Source organism: Hemiscyllium ocellatum, chromosome 3 (assembly GCF_020745735.1).
Source record: "Hemiscyllium ocellatum isolate sHemOce1 chromosome 3, sHemOce1.pat.X.cur, whole genome shotgun sequence".
Classification (NCBI taxonomy): domain Eukaryota; kingdom Metazoa; phylum Chordata; class Chondrichthyes; order Orectolobiformes; family Hemiscylliidae; genus Hemiscyllium; species Hemiscyllium ocellatum.
This window is the reverse complement of record NC_083403.1, coordinates 723,831-735,191: the sequence shown is the minus strand read 5'-3', so window position 1 is coordinate 735,191 and position 11,361 is coordinate 723,831. Positions and strand designations below refer to the sequence as shown.

General features: G+C 50.1%; 2 non-coding genes across 2 annotated transcripts; both read left to right on the top strand.

Annotated features, from left to right (window-relative positions):
* Positions 1 to 244: 244 nt before the first annotated feature.
* On the top strand, positions 245 to 435 carry LOC132809178 (U2 spliceosomal RNA). The gene has a single exon (XR_009642242.1). It is a non-coding gene; the product is annotated as a U2 spliceosomal RNA (small nuclear RNA).
* Positions 436 to 7,734: 7,299 nt separating this feature from the next.
* LOC132809167 (U2 spliceosomal RNA) lies at positions 7,735 to 7,925 on the top strand. Its single transcript, XR_009642239.1, has one exon. It is a non-coding gene; the product is annotated as a U2 spliceosomal RNA (small nuclear RNA).
* The last annotated feature ends 3,436 nt before the right edge of the window (positions 7,926 to 11,361 follow it).

The following is an 11,361-nucleotide window of genomic DNA, read 5'->3' as shown; positions in this document are numbered from 1 at the left end:
TTAGCCCTGACCCACCTGATTGGTGAGATACTGACAATCTCTACATGACCATGAGGCAGTGCTTCACTGACAGGGGAAAAAAAGCAACTGCTGTAAACGGATCTGCTGCTCTAGTTAGAAATCCTGGGAGGACTACGGCGACAGGGAAACTGTCAGCAGTGATCTACAAGTCTTTGAACAGAATCAAGCTGACTGAAAACATGGAGGACAAATGGGACTTGAGGCAGTCCGCGGTATTGTAGTTATCGCTTCTCGGCCTTTTGGCTAAGATCAAGTGTAGTATCTGTTCTTATCAGTTTAATATCTGATACGTCCCTTATCTGGGGACCATATATTAAATTGATTTTTGGAGCAGGGAGATGGAATAGGGGCTTGCTCCGTCCACTCCACGCATCGACCTGGTATTGCAGTACCTCCGGGAACGGTGCACCCCTCATCTATAAATCTAAAAACAGCTTCATGTTTATAGCGCAGGCTTTCGGTGCTTCATTTCTCACACCTCACATCCAGCCAGGCGTGAGTCGATTCAAACTCGTCTGTTCTAAGGTAGCTGTTCAGCTGCCGCTCCCTATCCTTCTCTCGCCGTCTCTGTCTCTTGCGCATCTTGACACTTGCTCTCAATGTCATCCCCTCACCCCTGCTGCGTGCTGCACCGTCCCGCCAACGCCGGGCCCCGATCACACCACATGGTGTCAGAAGTTGGGAGTTGCAGCAACCGTAGCTGCCCACCAGCTTTTCCTACTCGCGAGCGACGTTTCAGAAAAACAAGAGAAGGTCAACTGTGCTACGTTGCTGCATGCTGCTGGGGATGAAGCTATCTAGGGGTTCAGTCGTTTTGATTTTGATGACTTGCAAGAGAGATTTCGAGAACACTGTGAGCTAGGACAAAAATAATCGGGACGTATTTAAGGCACATGCTTTTCATCAGAGTGCAAGGGCAGGCGGAATCGATAGGTACGTATGTGACTGACCGGAAAAACGAGGCAAAGGACTGTGAGTTTCAGCCACTTTCCGATTCACTGAGCCGCGACAGAATCGTGTGTGCTATCACGACTGACTGAGTCAGAGGCAGGTTACTCAGAGAGTTAATTCTCACTGGGAAAAGCAAAGAGACAGCACTAACTCGACAACAGCACGTGAGAAAACGTAGAACAAACAAGCCAATGTTTGCTGACCGGAACTGGCCTGGAAAGATAATAAGGCAGGTAGGAGCACTGCAGATTATCCGGCACCTGGGCTGTGTACGCAGGGACTGGCACAACAGCCCCTTGCCTTCTTTTGCACTACTTTGCTGCCTCAGCCAGAACTGGCAGCATTCTAAGTCAGTCTCACACAAGCAGCGTGTGCCAGCTGTCTGTGACAACAAATTCCAAAGACTCACAACCCTCTGAGAGAAGACGTTTCTCCTGATCTCACTCTTAAATTGGTGCCTCTTTATTTCTGTTCAGTTCTAGACACTCCCATGAGGGAAAATGTCCTCTCAGCATTTACCCTGTCGAGCCACGTAAGAATCCAATATGTTTCAATAAGATTGTGTCTCATTCATTTCAACTCAGGATCTACACTCATCTGGAGGTAGGGTTTACCGGGCTCAATTTTACTGAAAAGCTGACCTCCGGCTAGTTCAGCAAATAGGTCGTTGAGCAAAGGGAAAGGAAACCGCCTAGCACACACCAGCAGGTGAACTGTTGCAGCATGATATTGCGGCTCCGGAACTCAATTCCTCTACGAATGAAACCCAACAGCCTTCTTAACAGCACTATCCACCTGGGTGGCAACTTTCAGGGATCTATGTACATGGGACTCCAAGATCCCTCTGCACATCCACACTACCAATAATCTTTCCATCGACCCAGTACTCTGCCTTCCTGTTATTCTTCCCAAAGTGCATCACCTCACATTTAGCTGCATTGAACTCCATTTGCCACCTCTCAGCCCGATTCTGCAGTTTATCCAAGTCCCCCTGCAACCTGTAAACATTCTTCCACACTGACCACTACTGCACCGACTTTAGCGTCGTCTGCGAATTTACTAATCCATCCACCTATGTTATGCCTGCGTCTAAGTCATTTATAAAAATGACAAACAGCAGTGGTCCCAAAACAGACCCTTGTGGCACACCACTAGTAACCGGACTCCAGGCTGAATATTTTCCATCAACCACCACTCGCTGCCTCCTTTCAGAAAGCCAGTTTCTAAGCCAAACTGCTAAATCACCCTCAATTCCATGCCTCTGCATTTTCTCCAACAGCCTACCACGTGGAACCTTATCAAAGGCTCCCGGCGTCCTGCTTGTCTACCCCATTGAAAACAATAGCGTGCCTCTTTAGAATTCTTGATCAGTCACTCTCAGAATTTTGACACGTGATTGCCTTCGGCCCAGTTGAGTTTGATTCTGTCCAACCACATTCTTGCCCATAAAGCTGTAAGATTTCCTTTGATGACACGCAGGCTGTGTCTTCAGACTCACCGTATAACTGAACGTTCCCACTGTGAAAGCACCACTTCACCTTTGTGTGTTCCTCGCGCAGTTTCTGAAGGTTGCAGCGCAACGTGACTCAGCCGTATCAACGAAACCGGTGTCCACCTCCATCCTTACCGGTTTGCCGTTCAGTAAGGGAGCGACCGGGGCGTCGGCAGGTATCGCCAGTATCTGTAACCACAACACCTCATTGGTTTGTGCGTCAGGGCTTTTGTCTTCTTGCCCTTTTTGTACCATTTAGGATTTCATCCTGTACTTTCGCTGCAGGTTATTGGTACTTTCACCCCCGAGCGCACCCACTGAGTATATTCTTTTTTAATGCTGCAGTTTCTGCACACAGCTTCTTTCTACCAGCAATTTGCTGCTGCCTGACATGTGTTTCCACAGCAGTGGCAGTTTTGTGTCTGCGTTGGTGCTTGTCCCTGGGCCACCATTTTGTGAACTCTCAGCCACCACTTTGTGAGGTGTTGACCTTCCTTGGCTGCGAGTTCCGTCACGGTTGCCAATCCCAGCACTTTCATTTAAGCGTAGTCACCTTTGCGTCAGTAATCTCTTCTGGATCGTTTCACATCTTAAGGCAGGCTGCTGCAAAAGGTAGCGTCTCGTGGGATCTGAGGTGAGCCGGCTAGCTGGATACAAAACCGGCTCGGTCACAGAAGACCGAGAGTAGCGGTGGAAGCGCATTTTTCGGAAAGGAGATCAGTAACTAGTGGTATCCCGCAGGGCTCGGTGCTAGGGCCTTTGTTGTTTGTGACGTGTAAATAAATGATCTGTATAAACAGCTGTACAAAACTCCAGTTAGGCTACATTCGGGATACCGCGCGCAGTGCTGTTCGGCACACTGCCAGAAGGACGTGGATGCTTTGGAGAGGGTGCAGAGAAGGTTTACCAGGACGTTGCCTGCCCTGGAGTGCTTCTGTTGTGAGGAGAGGTTGAATAAACTTGGGATTGTTGTCACTGCAAAGACGGAAGCTGAGGGGCGACCCGATAGAGGTCGACAGCGTACTGAGAGGCATCGAGAGGGTGGCGAGTCAGTGGGTACAGGTTCACGGTGAGAGGTGGAAAGTGAGAAGGGAGAAGTGCGGAGAAAGGTTTTCACATAGAGGATGGTGGGTGCCTGAAACTCGTTGCCAGTCGAAGCGCTGGAAGCAGGCACGTTAGGAACGTTTCAGGCTCACCTTGTTAGACACGTGAACGGGAGGCGGAACGGCGGGACTGAAACCGTGTCTGGGCAACAAGTAGCACGCCCAAACAAGGAGTAGGAATCGGCACAGGCTCGCTGGGCCCTGTGTTATCGGTGCGACAGTGCCAAAGTCTCCGGCCACGTGTATAACTGTGGTGAAATTCCGCAAATACCTTGTAGACGGGGCTGTGACAGGGACCTTATTGGGGTGTCCACGATAATGGGGGCCACGGAGGGCACTTTTGCTGAGTTTGCAGTTGGCACAAAGATAGCTAGAGGGACAGGTAGTTTTGAGGAAATGGGCAGGCTGCAGAAGAGCGTGGACATGTTGGGCGAGTGGGGAAAGAAGTGACCAAGTGTGCGTAATTGCACTTTGGTAGCGAGAACAATCGGGTAGACGATTTTCTGAACGAGGGAAAGGCTTTGCAAATCTGAAGCGCAGAGGCTCTTGGGAGTCCTAGTTCCAGGTTGTTTCAAGATTAACATGCAGGTCCATCCGATGGTTCGGAAGGCAAATGCAGTGTCGGCATTCATTTCAAGCGGGCGAGAAAACAGGAGCAGGGACGTGCTGCCGAGGCTGCGTCAGGCGCTGGTCTGACCACAGGTGGAATATTGGGAGCAGTTTTGTGCCGTGTACCGAAGGAAGGGATGCGCTGGTGTTGGGAGGGAGTCTAGAGAAGGTTTCCCCCTGGGTTTGTCACATGAGGTCTCTGGGTCTGTACCCGATGGTGTTTCGAAAGGTAAGGCGGGATCTGACTGAACCTTACAAGCTACTGGGGGGGGCCTGGTCAGAGTGGTTGTGAAGAAGATGGTCCCACTAGTAGGCGAGACGAGGACCTGGAAGTACAGCCTCAGGATGAAGGGTCGCCCCTTCAGGCCGAGATGAGGTTGCATTTAAGACAGAGGTGGAGAGGTTCAAAGTTTGGGAGAAGATTTATAGCTCGGGTGCTCGTTGTTGTGGTTCTGTTCGCCGAGCTGGGAATTTGTGTTGCAGACGTTTCGTCCCCTGTCTAGGTGACATCGTCAGTGCTTGGGAGCCTCCTGTGAAGCGCTTCTGTGATGTTTCCTCCCGCGTTTATAGTGATTTGACCCTGCCGCTTCCGGTTATCAGTTCCAGTTGTTTGTTTAGATTAGATTACTTACCATGTGGAAACAGGCCCTTCGGCCCAACAAGTCCACACCGACCCGCCGAAGCGCAACACTACGGGCAATTTAGCATGGCCAATTCACCTGACCCGCACATCTTTGGACTGTGGGAGGAAACCGGAGTACCCGGAGGAAACCCACGCAGACACGGGGAGAATGTGCAAACTCCACACAGTCTGTCGCCTGAGTTGGGAATTGAACCCGGGTCTCTGGCGCTGTGAGGCAGCAGTCCTAACCACTGTTCCACCGTGCCGCCCACACAGCGCCCGCTGCAGTGGCCGGTATATTGGGTCCAGGTCGATGTGCTCATTGATTGAATCTGTGGATGAGTGCCATGCCTCTAGGAATTCCCTGGCTGTTCTCTGTTTGGCTTGTCCTATAATAGTAGTGCTTCACAGAAGCGCTTCACAGAGAGAGAGAGAGGCTCTTGATTATAAGGGGATCAAGGGTCGTGGGGAGAGGGCAGGAGAATCGGGGTTGACAAACCTGTGAGCCACGGCCGAACGGCCTGATTCTGCTCGTACGTCTTACGGCCCGGGCCGTCAGACCTTCCGTGGTCTTGCGGTCATGACAGAAAGCAGTTGTTTCCCAGAGGGTGGCGGCGGTCTGGAATGCACTGCTTGGGAGGGTAGCGAGGCGGGGAACCTCAAAACCTTGAAAAACTACTTGGATGAGCACTGGAAATGTCATAACTTTTCCTGGCTACGGACCAAGTGCTGGAAAGTGGGACTAGAACAGACTTAGAGTAGCTTTGTCAGTGCGGACTCGGAGGGCCAGAGGGCCTCTTCTGTACTGTGTGACTGTGTGGGGAAGCTTTCTGATTCCCATCTGTTGATTGAGGCCGCGCTGCTGATGCTTCCTGATGCGGAGCAGCCGGATGGATCCAAGTGCGCATTGAAGGTGAGAGGGTGGGAGAGAGCTTCGGAGCCTCCGCCCGTTTGGTTCAGGTTCCGTCTCGTCCTGATGCATGCATCGATGTAGGTGCTCAGTGGCTACCGATAGGGTGAAGGTGCAGTTGATCACTGACTCCACGCGTGGTGCTGCAGGTTGTAATGTGTGGACGAAAACAGAACTCGCTGCAACCTTCGGGAGAAGGGTCACTGGACTCGAAGCGTTAATTCTGCTTTCTCTCCACAGAAGCTGAGGTTTTGCTTACTGGGTGTTTTGCTTTATTTTGCATTTTAGACCTTGCTTTTTGATTGCCCGGCCGCTATCAAACCATTAGCTTGCTGTTAGCGCTGCAATTAGCACTCTTGAATCTTGATTTGCAATTCTAAGGAAGCAGACTGAATTGGAATGTTTGGAGCGGGAGCCGAACCAATAAAGGCTGATTTGCTGTAAATTGATCTTCACATCCCCCGTCGTGCTGTTCATTTGCACGAGGTGGGTTGGAGGATGGGAGTTCACATTTGTTAGTCTGTAAGAGTTTCTGTTCGTAAAGGTGAGCCGAGATTTCCTGGCAGTGAGATTTTTCGGTCAGAATTCGAACCTGCTCCAATCATTTGCCTTGTGGGGAGGCAGGGATTTTTCACATTGGTAACAGCTGAGATTTTTAGAACGTCGAACAGAGCAGCGCAACAACAGGCCCTTCGGCAACTCTGAGAAACAAAACTCACTCACAATTCAGCCTGAGACAAAGTCTTGGAAACAAGAGCATTTTATTCTTTACGGCCTTGCAAGAACGGGCGTTTTGCTCAAGCAATCAGGCTAGCGAAAGCGCGCCAATACAAAGCATGTAAGCATTCTTATTCAGTTTGCAAGTTGCGGAATCACGCCTCCCTTTTCCCATCCTATCATAAGCCGATTTACCTGACTTGTTTTTCTCTAATTTTCCTGATCTGACTACCCTGCTGTCCTTGTCCTTGTCTGTTACAGCCTGTCTGTTATTTTAGCCAGTTCCCCTTATCATACTATAAGCTTGTTGTGAGATGTCCCTACTGCTTCTTTTGTGGTCAGCCACAACACTTTAAAGTTATTTCTTAGTTTAAAACTATTTCTTAAACAAAAACCTCTATATTGGTTAAAATCTTAGCCTTAAGTATGCTGCAAGAATCCCGCGACTGTTTGTGTAATGTTCCCCTTCCCCTCCCCCCACAACACCCCCTCACCCATCTGCAAAAGCAACATCTCTAACCACCACCACCACCACCTGCAGAAACTACATTTCTAATCTCCCACAAGCTGTCAGGGACATTTAAGCGACTGCTGGACGAGCACACGCTGGACGGCAGTAAATTGAGAGCTGTGTAGGTTAGGTTGATCTTAGATTAAGAAAACTGCTCGGCACAACATGGTGGGCCGAAGGGCCTGTACTGTGCTGTACTGTTCTATGTTCTAACTGCAGGCACATCCACACACACACACACATCAAAGACATGGAGGGCTCGGCTGAATCTACTGCTCTCTTCTCTACCTGTCACATTTCATCGAGCTAGTGTCCTAGGCCCAAGCGTCTTCAGCGAGTGGTTAGAATATGCAGTGCACTGCCTGAGAGAGAGGGTGCTGGAGGCAGATTCAATGGTGACTTTGGTCGCAGGGTCGGATACTTATCTGAAGAGAGGGCGAGTGGGACTGGGGAAGTTGCTCGTGCAGAGAGCTGATGCAGACATGACAGGCTGAATGTCTCATTCAATGCGTGCAGTTCTGCAGTTGGTTACCACCTCCTCAAGTCACGTCAGCTTAGCCCTGACCCACCTGATTGGTGAGATACTGACAATCTCTACATGACCATGAGGCAGTGCTTCACTGACAGGGGAAAAAAAGCAACTGCTGTAAACGGATCTGCTGCTCTAGTTAGAAATCCTGGGAGGACTACGGCGACAGGGAAACTGTCAGCAGTGATCTACAAGTCTTTGAACAGAATCAAGCTGACTGAAAACATGGAGGACAAATGGGACTTGAGGCAGTCCGCGGTATTGTAGTTATCGCTTCTCGGCCTTTTGGCTAAGATCAAGTGTAGTATCTGTTCTTATCAGTTTAATATCTGATACGTCCCTTATCTGGGGACCATATATTAAATTGATTTTTGGAGCAGGGAGATGGAATAGGGGCTTGCTCCGTCCACTCCACGCATCGACCTGGTATTGCAGTACCTCCGGGAACGGTGCACCCCTCATCTATAAATCTAAAAACAGCTTCATGTTTATAGCGCAGGCTTTCGGTGCTTCATTTCTCACACCTCACATCCAGCCAGGCGTGAGTCGATTCAAACTCGTCTGTTCTAAGGTAGCTGTTCAGCTGCCGCTCCCTATCCTTCTCTCGCCGTCTCTGTCTCTTGCGCATCTTGACACTTGCTCTCAATGTCATCCCCTCACCCCTGCTGCGTGCTGCACCGTCCCGCCAACGCCGGGCCCCGATCACACCACATGGTGTCAGAAGTTGGGAGTTGCAGCAACCGTAGCTGCCCACCAGCTTTTCCTACTCGCGAGCGACGTTTCAGAAAAACAAGAGAAGGTCAACTGTGCTACGTTGCTGCATGCTGCTGGGGATGAAGCTATCTAGGGGTTCAGTCGTTTTGATTTTGATGACTTGCAAGAGAGATTTCGAGAACACTGTGAGCTAGGACAAAAATAATCGGGACGTATTTAAGGCACATGCTTTTCATCAGAGTGCAAGGGCAGGCGGAATCGATAGGTACGTATGTGACTGACCGGAAAAACGAGGCAAAGGACTGTGAGTTTCAGCCACTTTCCGATTCACTGAGCCGCGACAGAATCGTGTGTGCTATCACGACTGACTGAGTCAGAGGCAGGTTACTCAGAGAGTTAATTCTCACTGGGAAAAGCAAAGAGACAGCACTAACTCGACAACAGCACGTGAGAAAACGTAGAACAAACAAGCCAATGTTTGCTGACCGGAACTGGCCTGGAAAGATAATAAGGCAGGTAGGAGCACTGCAGATTATCCGGCACCTGGGCTGTGTACGCAGGGACTGGCACAACAGCCCCTTGCCTTCTTTTGCACTACTTTGCTGCCTCAGCCAGAACTGGCAGCATTCTAAGTCAGTCTCACACAAGCAGCGTGTGCCAGCTGTCTGTGACAACAAATTCCAAAGACTCACAACCCTCTGAGAGAAGACGTTTCTCCTGATCTCACTCTTAAATTGGTGCCTCTTTATTTCTGTTCAGTTCTAGACACTCCCATGAGGGAAAATGTCCTCTCAGCATTTACCCTGTCGAGCCACGTAAGAATCCAATATGTTTCAATAAGATTGTGTCTCATTCATTTCAACTCAGGATCTACACTCATCTGGAGGTAGGGTTTACCGGGCTCAATTTTACTGAAAAGCTGACCTCCGGCTAGTTCAGCAAATAGGTCGTTGAGCAAAGGGAAAGGAAACCGCCTAGCACACACCAGCAGGTGAACTGTTGCAGCATGATATTGCGGCTCCGGAACTCAATTCCTCTACGAATGAAACCCAACAGCCTTCTTAACAGCACTATCCACCTGGGTGGCAACTTTCAGGGATCTATGTACATGGGACTCCAAGATCCCTCTGCACATCCACACTACCAATAATCTTTCCATCGACCCAGTACTCTGCCTTCCTGTTATTCTTCCCAAAGTGCATCACCTCACATTTAGCTGCATTGAACTCCATTTGCCACCTCTCAGCCCGATTCTGCAGTTTATCCAAGTCCCCCTGCAACCTGTAAACATTCTTCCACACTGACCACTACTGCACCGACTTTAGCGTCGTCTGCGAATTTACTAATCCATCCACCTATGTTATGCCTGCGTCTAAGTCATTTATAAAAATGACAAACAGCAGTGGTCCCAAAACAGACCCTTGTGGCACACCACTAGTAACCGGACTCCAGGCTGAATATTTTCCATCAACCACCACTCGCTGCCTCCTTTCAGAAAGCCAGTTTCTAAGCCAAACTGCTAAATCACCCTCAATTCCATGCCTCTGCATTTTCTCCAACAGCCTACCACGTGGAACCTTATCAAAGGCTCCCGGCGTCCTGCTTGTCTACCCCATTGAAAACAATAGCGTGCCTCTTTAGAATTCTTGATCAGTCACTCTCAGAATTTTGACACGTGATTGCCTTCGGCCCAGTTGAGTTTGATTCTGTCCAACCACATTCTTGCCCATAAAGCTGTAAGATTTCCTTTGATGACACGCAGGCTGTGTCTTCAGACTCACCGTATAACTGAACGTTCCCACTGTGAAAGCACCACTTCACCTTTGTGTGTTCCTCGCGCAGTTTCTGAAGGTTGCAGCGCAACGTGACTCAGCCGTATCAACGAAACCGGTGTCCACCTCCATCCTTACCGGTTTGCCGTTCAGTAAGGGAGCGACCGGGGCGTCGGCAGGTATCGCCAGTATCTGTAACCACAACACCTCATTGGTTTGTGCGTCAGGGCTTTTGTCTTCTTGCCCTTTTTGTACCATTTAGGATTTCATCCTGTACTTTCGCTGCAGGTTATTGGTACTTTCACCCCCGAGCGCACCCACTGAGTATATTCTTTTTTAATGCTGCAGTTTCTGCACACAGCTTCTTTCTACCAGCAATTTGCTGCTGCCTGACATGTGTTTCCACAGCAGTGGCAGTTTTGTGTCTGCGTTGGTGCTTGTCCCTGGGCCACCATTTTGTGAACTCTCAGCCACCACTTTGTGAGGTGTTGACCTTCCTTGGCTGCGAGTTCCGTCACGGTTGCCAATCCCAGCACTTTCATTTAAGCGTAGTCACCTTTGCGTCAGTAATCTCTTCTGGATCGTTTCACATCTTAAGGCAGGCTGCTGCAAAAGGTAGCGTCTCGTGGGATCTGAGGTGAGCCGGCTAGCTGGATACAAAACCGGCTCGGTCACAGAAGACCGAGAGTAGCGGTGGAAGCGCATTTTTCGGAAAGGAGATCAGTAACTAGTGGTATCCCGCAGGGCTCGGTGCTAGGGCCTTTGTTGTTTGTGACGTGTAAATAAATGATCTGTATAAACAGCTGTACAAAACTCCAGTTAGGCTACATTCGGGATACCGCGCGCAGTGCTGTTCGGCACACTGCCAGAAGGACGTGGATGCTTTGGAGAGGGTGCAGAGAAGGTTTACCAGGACGTTGCCTGCCCTGGAGTGCTTCTGTTGTGAGGAGAGGTTGAATAAACTTGGGATTGTTGTCACTGCAAAGACGGAAGCTGAGGGGCGACCCGATAGAGGTCGACAGCGTACTGAGAGGCATCGAGAGGGTGGCGAGTCAGTGGGTACAGGTTCACGGTGAGAGGTGGAAAGTGAGAAGGGAGAAGTGCGGAGAAAGGTTTTCACATAGAGGATGGTGGGTGCCTGAAACTCGTTGCCAGTCGAAGCGCTGGAAGCAGGCACGTTAGGAACGTTTCAGGCTCACCTTGTTAGACACGTGAACGGGAGGCGGAACGGCGGGACTGAAACCGTGTCTGGGCAACAAGTAGCACGCCCAAACAAGGAGTAGGAATCGGCACAGGCTCGCTGGGCCCTGTGTTATCGGTGCGACAGTGCCAAAGTCTCCGGCCACGTGTATAACTGTGGTGAAATTCCGCAAATACCTTGTAGACGGGGCTGTGACAGGGACCTTATTG